Raw genomic sequence first — 9,150 nt, 5'->3', positions numbered from 1 at the left:
AAACTATTAAGGTTTCCTCTAACACTATATATTTTGAATAAAGGAAATTAGGACATTTAAATTTTGATCACCCCATTCAAAAAGCTCCCCATATCAAGGAGAATGGTGAGGATAAGATAAACATAAGAAAGGGGAAGTCATGGAAATTGAAAGATTTTTGGACATACTCTACCCCAAATTCATCAAAATATGAAGTAGAGGAGGAGGTAACTAATTTGTGACTTATTGTGAATGATAGTCATGTTTACTCTGATCAAGAGGTGTTATGCAAACTCACTTATGATAATTTATTTGCTATCTCTGAAGAAATTATTGAATCATATAGGTAACTAATGAAACTCCTTGCAAGTTTAAACTTGAAATTTTCTGAATTACAAAAAGAGCATGATAGTCTTAAACCTGAGCATGTTTCTTTTTGATAAAGAGCATGCTACATTACTTGATGAGTACAATGATCTAAGTAAGAAGAATCTTAAGTTTATTAAATCTCATGAATCCTTGAAATATGAGAAAACTAGCTTAGAAGAATCATATAAATAATTATAAAAACTTATATAACTAAACTAGAACATAGTGAGCTTGTACTGAAAGTTGAAGTTGATAGCTTTAAAAATGCAAATGAATCCTTGAGAGAGAAAATTCAAGCCCTTCAAAATAATGAAACTCCTCCTATACTAACATAATGCTATAACCCCAAATCATAACATGCATCTCACATCCTAAGTAGGAGGCACTACCAATCACATAGGCTGGTGAGTCCATTTCTAGGTGTTATATGCTACTCTTATGACATGGTAGACAAATAAAGCACACTTATATTATACACCATAGAATATAGTTTTTGTGGAGACCTGAACCAAATGTATCACAGCATAACATGCATGTTATTTATCCTTCAAAGCATAAGATGGAACCAAAACTCACTTGAATTCCTAAATCTAACTCTTAATTAATATTTTGTGGGTTCTCTCGCAAAAGGCTTAGTAAGAGCATATGGTACCTAGATAGTAGATGCTCTCAATCCATGACTAGAGATCTAAATTAATTCATTATGATGGAGGCTAGGGCTAGTGGCTAGGTTATACTAGGAGATAACATCACTAGGAAAGTGGTGGACATAGGTATAATATTCAACTTAAAGAATTTTATTATTAAAAATATTTTGCTAGTATATGAATTGAAGCATAACCTACTTAGTATTAGTCATCTATGTGATAAATGTTTTCATATTAAATTTCTATCTACTAGATGCTTGATAAGATTAATTGGAAAAATTGTTTTAGAAGGTAAAATAATTAATAATGTTTACATGCTTTACTTGAATTATGTTGATTATTCAAATTAATATTATTTAAAATCTATTGTCAATAAATCTTGACTATGAGATAGGCGACTATGTGATGCAAGCATGAAAGGCCTTAGGATGATTACTCATAAAGACCTTGTTAGAGGCATAAAAATATTAAATTTCTCTAATGACAACCTTTGTGATGACTAATAATTAGGTAAACAAATTAAATATTCATTTCATTCTATTAAGGACATCACCACCTTTAAGACATTAGAGATCCTGTATATGGACTTACTTGGGCATGTTAGTGCAGCTGGCCAAGGTGGAAAGACCTTTGGGTATGTGATTATTTATAATTACTCTATAATCAACTAGGTTAGATTCTTATATTATAATAGTGAATTATTTAAAGAATTTAGAATATTCTCTACTTGTATTTAGAGAAAGTTAGGTTGTTCTATATCTACTATCCATAGTGATCATGGTGGATAATTTGAGAATGTTATGTTTAAATTTTACTATAAGGAGCTAGGACTATAACATAATTTTTCTACCTCTTGGATTACTCAATAGAATGGGATAGCTAAAAGAAAGAGTAGAACCTTAGTAGATATGTTAGCTTAATATTATCTCCCTAGGTATTTTTTTAGCAGAAGTACTAAAGACTATTTATTATATTTTGAATAGGGTTAATGTTAAATTCAAACTCAATAAGACACATTATGCACAGCTTAAGGGTAGGAAACCCAATCTTTCACATCTTCATGTCTTTGTGTGTAAGTATTTCATTCTTATTGATGAGAATTCTCCTATAGGAAATATTTATCAAGAGTTTGATGAAGGGGTTTTCATAGGCTATTCTTCTATAGGTAAAGCCTATAATATTTTTAATAAGAGGGCCCTAGTTAAAGAGGAGTCAACTCATGTGGAATTTGATGAATCTTATCAATTTTGGGAGCCTATGTTAGAAGAAGAAGAAGAAGAAGAAGAAGAGATAGAAGTTACCCAAGGAGTATAATCAATTAATTTAGGAAATAGAGAAGAACCATAGGAGACATTGCTTAGAGAAAGGAGATATTCATTTAACCATTCTAGAGAACCTATCTTAGGATATACATATGTAGGAGTTAGGATTAAGCTTGGACTTTGGAAGGAGGTTAGTCATTATGTATTCATCTCAAAGATAGAAACCGCTTGTGTAGATTAAACTCTTTCAGATGAATTATAAATCCTAGCTATGCAAGGAAAGTTGAACCAATTTGTCAGGAATGATGCATAGGATTTGGTCAGTAGACTTAAGGACTATAGTATTATAGGAACTAAGTGTGTTATAAAATAAGATGAATGATTATGGAGTAGTGGTTTGAAATAAAGCTAAATTAGCAGCTAAATGGTATAATCTAACAGAAGGGATTAATTTTGAGTAGGCTTTTTCCTCTATAATTAGATTTGAATCCATTAGAGTTCTATTAGCCAGTGCATATTTTCGAGACTTCAAATTATATCATATAGATGTTAAAAGTGCCTTTCTAAAAGGGGTTATCAAGATACAAGTCTATGTAAAATGACCTCTTGGATTTGAAAATACTACCTTTCCTATCCATAACTATAAATTGAAAAAAGCATTATATGGACTAAAGCAAGCACCTAAATCTTGGTATGAGAGCCTTAACACATTTCTCTTAGATATATCCTTTATTTAGGGTAGTGTATATATTAGACTATTTATAAAGTAAGAAGGAGATGATTTACTCATTATTCAGATATATATGGATGACATGCTATTTGGATAAAAAAATGAATGACTATCTAATAATTTTTTGGAAACCATGAGTAGAGATTTTGAGATGAGCATGATGGTAGACATTACATATTTCTTGGATTTATTGTGAAGCAAAGAGATAATAAAACCTTCCATAGGCAAGGTAAATACATTAAGGAGATTCTAAAGAAGTATGAGATGGAAGGTGCTAAGGAAATAAATACACCTATGAGCTATACCATTGAATTAAACAAGGATCTAAATAGAAAATTAGTAGATCAAAAGAAGTATAGGGTGATTATAGGATAACTTTTATATTTGACTACTAACATACAAGATATAATGTTTAGTGAATGTCTTTGTGCTTGATTCTAAGCTGATCACAAAGAATTCCATATGACTATAATTAAGAGAATTCTTAGATTCCATTTAGGCACACAAAGCTTAGATATATGGTATCCAAGATATAGTTTATAATTTATAATCATAGGATATTCAAACTTAGATTTTGTAGGGTATATGATATATAGAACAAGTACTTGTAGAACATGTCAATTCATAGGAAAATTATTAATTTCTTAGTCTAGCAAGAAACAAATTTTAGTAGCCCTATCCATTACTGAGGTGGAATACATAGCTGTTAGAAGCTGTATCGTTCAAGTCTTATGGTTGAAATAGTAGATCCTAGACCATGGACTATCTATTGGCACCATTCCTATCTTGTGTGATAATACTAGTGTTATTTATATTTCTAAAAATAAAATTCAACACTCCTGCATGAAGAATATAGACATTAAAAATTATTTCATTAGAGATCATGTCGCTAAGGGAGATATAGAATCACATCATATAGACACTAAAAATAAATTGGCAGACATTTTCACTAAATCCCTAAACTATGAAACCTTTAGTACATTGAGGACTAGACTAAGTTCCTTGATGTTTATGCTTAACATAGGGAAGAGTGAAATCAATAACATGTGAAGTAATTTATTTTTGTGTGTTTTCATGTTTTATTATAATTTTTTTGTTCCCTTGGTTGTTATTTTAATCTTATTATTTGTTTATTTTGATATTATTAGTTAATTAATGTTCTTTGGCCATCACGCATCAAAGAAATTTAAAATAAAAAAAATTGAAAACTAATTTTTTTTTTTTTGCATCATACTATATCAACCTATATTATACCATATGATCCTCACATATATGTAATAAATGCCCATATTTGACACATAATTATTGATCATAATATACGACCATCTACTTTGTATGGTACAATCACTTTAAAATCTATTAAAGGAGAAGGAAGACTATTCCTTTTCTTCTATTCTTGTTTGTTGTTCTTATTTCTCAAATGGCCAGAGGAAAGCTTTCTTTGGCTCTAGTAAATATCTCTTCTAGACATCTTGTAGACCCTATGTTTCACAAAGCTACTGATAAAGATGCCTACCAATGGTAGAGGCCTTTTGGGATAACTCCATCCAAAATCAATAATCAGGTAGCCCTTAACTCTTAGGTTCTAAAAATCTTTGCTAGCACCACACTCCACTTCATTCTCACCTTTTCCTTTCCCTTCAACTACAAATTATTCTTTGAATTCTTTGTCAGTCTTGGAGTTAGTAGTGGAGGGGCAGAGCTTCAATCTTTTTTCTATAGGAGACCTCTAGAAGTTGCATATGCATATTTTGACCAAATCCTACATCTCTACACTACTAGACTTAAAGAATACAACATTGCCTCTATTCTTGACTATGATTGAACCCAAGTAAATCTAACTTTGAGGGGTACTCTCCTGAACACTAAAACTTATTTACTCTGCACCCTTGTCAAGATGCCTTACCTAATCTAGCATATGCTTTGCAACAAAATCTTTCCTAAAGAAGGAAATAAGGTAAAAAGCACACCACTTCTATCCCTAGTCACCTATTTTATTATGTCTAAAACTAAATTTAATGCATCAGACCTACCTATTCACTACATTAAAAATTAACAAGTATTTGTTATGATAGGTTTAAATGTAAGAAAAATCTTGTAGTAGGTCACCTTATAGCTTATGTATTAGAATCCAAGTACAACTTGTAATATCAAGCACCACCCAATCATCTTCTATTCTTCTTGTCCAATTCCTCCTTTTATGTCCTTCAAACTGATTTGCACTACCATTGATGTTATGTAGTGGATCCTAAGCCATAGTAGGCATGGGCTGTCCAGCACCAAAACTAGCACAAGCTCTTACTCATGACTACAACTCGATAGTGGAGCAACTAGACCAACTTGAGATGCAAACAGCCACCTATTATCAAGAGACTAATTCAGAATGGGAGTAGCTTCACCAATAAGTTGAACTACACTAGCAAGAACACCAGTAAATCCTATAACAATGCAAAGATGATCTAGCATAGTTTAGTGATCAATTTTTTAGCCTTCACCAGTACATCCAACCACCACCTCCACCTGATAATGGTCCCTCTTACTTTTAAGAGTTTTTGTGTTGTGTGGTTCAAGTTATTTTTGTTGATTTATCTTTTGTGGTTTTTTTTTTTTTTGGTCCTTTTGGTGATGTTAAAAGGGGGATTAAAACGTTGGTAGAATATATCATTGTTATTGGTAAAATATCTTTATTGTTTATAGTGTTTTTTATATTCTTACTCTTGGGATTCTTAAGTTTTTATATACTTAAAAAAATACATATCTCCCTTTTCTTACAATAAATCAATTAGTAAGTGTAAGAATAGGAAAATCAAAGTAACTTGAAAATTTAACAAGCAAGGTTTGCTATCATCAAAAAGGGAGAGATTGTTGTAAATCAAGATCCTGGGCTTATGATGATAACAAACATTATTAAGTTTCTATGTACTGTGGTTCTCTAATATTATTTTTGAATATTTGTTTTGTGCACACTAGCATCTCATGTACATCATACATCATAAAAGAAGGCTCAACTCTAGATTTTGTAGAATATGTTAGATGTTTTTATAAGGAATATATATTTTCATTTATATAATTTTTATATTTATTGAGTCATGAGTTCTATAAAGGGTGTATTCCACTAGGGCAACCTTGCAAACAGACATTAGGAGGAAAATAGAATAATTTAATTTCTGTGAACACTTTAGTATATGATCTATATCATACCGTATAAGCTGAATAAAATAGGGATTAATTAAAAAGAAAATTAAATTAATTTAAATTAGAAATAATTGTATTGTATGATTTACATCATATAGAATGATAAGTGGATAATGAGTTATTTTTCCCCAAACATAAATTAGGCAATAATTTAAAATTCAAAATATGAGTCGTACGAAACGATATAAATTGTACTGAATGATTTCAATAAATCTTATCTAATCTCATTAAGGTGATTAGGTAATCAAATCAAGATTAATTAATCCTTAAGATCATACTATATGATGTACTTATTCCTGTTAACATTAACTCTAAGGATGTGTTGCTCTGTAACTTTACTAAAGATGGGTCCTTTAGAATTAAGGATGCTAGGCACTCCTTTAGATCTAAAAATGAGTCTTCTAAGCTTTTAAAATGATTTGGCACAAAAGTGTCCCCTCTATAATTTTTATCTTTATTTGGAGAATTCTTCACAAGCTTATTCATACATATGAGAATTTAAGGAAAAGAGGATTTATCTTCCCTTCTAAATGCTAATGCTGCTACCATGTTGATAATATGCATCATGTTTTCATTTCTGGTCTATTTCTGTTAAGGTTTGGTCTTATTTTGAGGACTTATTTCATCTTATTTTTTTAATGCTAAGAGTTCTATTTACAACTTGCTTGATTGTTAGTTTATTAACTCTAAAGGCCATGTTATAAATGTTATTCCCTCTCTTATCCTTTGTTTCCTTTGGCTGGAGAGAAATGATTCTTGTTTTAATGGGTTTGTTATGAATCATCAGAGAATTATCCATAAAGTTTTGGATAAAGTGGCTGCCATTTATTCCGCTAATTTACTCCCGTTTAAGCATTTTAAGAACTTTTTATTTACTTTCCCTACTTTTGGTATTAACTTGGAGGTGGATAAGTAGCATAAGGTGATGAGGTGCATTATTTGGAGTAAGCCTCCCCCTAACTCTTTTATGTTAAATGTAGCTAGTGCTAAACTGGGTGATATTGTGGGTTGTGGTGGCCTTATTAGAGATCATAATGGCACTTTCATTTTGGGTTTTTCTAGGCCTGATACTAATGGTGATATTAATTTTGCTATTTACTTTATTATGCTTCATGGATTAAATCTCAATGATAACCTTTCTCAAATTAATATTGTTCTAAAGATTGGTTCTTAATTTGATTTTAATTTGCTTCATGAAAATGATGATAGAATTTGTTCCTCTGCCCTATTTTACATTCGGAGGGACATTATGGAGATCCTTAACTCTCTTAACTACTCCTTTTCTATTATTTTGGATTAGGAGAATGTGTGTGCGCAAGCCATGGCCAATCTGGCTTGTGATTCTAATGGTTTGACTGGACTTTCTTTTTCTCAACTACTTTTTTTTTGTTAAAGGTATTTTATGGTTGGATCAAATTGGTTTATCTTATGTTAAGCATTAATTTTGGTGGTTATATCCTCTTTTGGTGGCTGTGGGGTTTCCCTCTTTGACTGCATTGGGGTATTCTTGCTATCTTTAATTTTTGTGGTTCTATTCTCTTTTGGTGGCTGTGGGGTTCCCCTCTTTGGTTACAGTGGGGTGTTCTTGTAGTGCCTCAGCTTGGTTGTGATTTAGCAATGTTTCTTTTGTTGCATTACTATTTTGAGTCCTCTTTGGGTCTTATCTGGTAGATTATTTATGGTTCGTTTCTATCCTGCTGGGTTTTTTGCTTCCTTTTGTTGTATTACCAAATGGTTTGGATGGGTGTGCTTCAGCTATTGCAGGGCTACTCTGTGCCTCTGCCTGGGCTTTTACTGGGGTACAGGTTGTGGTTGTATCTGTTGTATGACATGGTGGTTTGGTTGGGTGTACTTAAGCTATTGCATGGTTTTTTCATGCCTATGTTTGGGATTTTATTAGGGTGCAGGTTGTGGTTCTTCTCGGTTTGGTTTCTTTTCTATTGCCTAGTGTTTCAGGTTTCTTCCTAGGCTTACTTTATCTTATTTCTACTGCTTTCTTTGTATGGTCTTTATGGTGGGAGAATTGGTGACTTCTTTTGGTTGTATCCTTTTTGGGTGGAGTTGGCCTATGGTAGTTGGTTATTCTAGATTTTTGTAAGTTTAGCCTTGTTCTGTCATTGTTTTTCTATGTATCTTCTCTATTTTGTTGTTGTGGTGGAGCTTGATCAGGTGGTTAGTTTGGCTCCCTATGTTCCTTTTATTAATTATACTAATATTCTTATTATTTTTTCTTCTCGAATATCCTCATATTTTGTTTATCTCATATTACTGCTATATCCTTCTTGCCTATCAGCCTTTTTTGCATGCTATTTTTTTAATGGTTGATTGCAATGTCGCCATGGGGTTTGGTTGCTGGGAGCATTTTGGTTATTTTTTGTTAGCTCCTCTTTTTTGGGTGCTTTCTCTTAAGCACCGTATCATGTACTTAGGGTTTCTTGTACTGATCTTTAGTGGGGAACTCGAGCTCCTAGGTTTTTCTTTTCTTTATTTTTGTAGCTCTTTGAGAAGTAGTGAGCTTGAGGTCCCCTTAAGGACTTTGTACAATTTTACCTTAGTTAATGTGTAGTCCCCTTTGTGTGTTTCCCTTAAAAAAAACTATATGATGTCCTTAATTATATTATATTACACGATTTACTCTTAAGATGATATTTAATCACCACTCATCATACTGGACAAAAATCCTATTATATTGAAATAATTATAATATACAATCATGAACATATACTAGATGATCTGTTCAAAAAATTAAATTAATCATATTGGAACCCTACTCATTATTTAGGACTAACTAAAAAAATAAAGCTAATACTATTGTATGATACATGATCTTTTTGTACGATCAAAAGTGAAAGAATTTAAATTTAAGGGTTTTTGAAGCCTTACTTTTAAAACTTTTGATTATAATTTCAAGAGGCCTTTTTATTGTTGTGAAAATTTTGTAAGGGTACTTGAGAGAGCTTAGATCTTA

The sequence above is a fragment of the Dendrobium catenatum genome, unplaced genomic scaffold, assembly GCF_001605985.2.
Source record: "Dendrobium catenatum unplaced genomic scaffold, ASM160598v2 fragScaff_scaffold_65, whole genome shotgun sequence".
NCBI lineage: Eukaryota > Viridiplantae > Streptophyta > Magnoliopsida > Asparagales > Orchidaceae > Dendrobium > Dendrobium catenatum.
The sequence above is the reverse complement of the archived record's forward strand: the minus strand, read 5'-3'. Positions refer to the sequence as shown.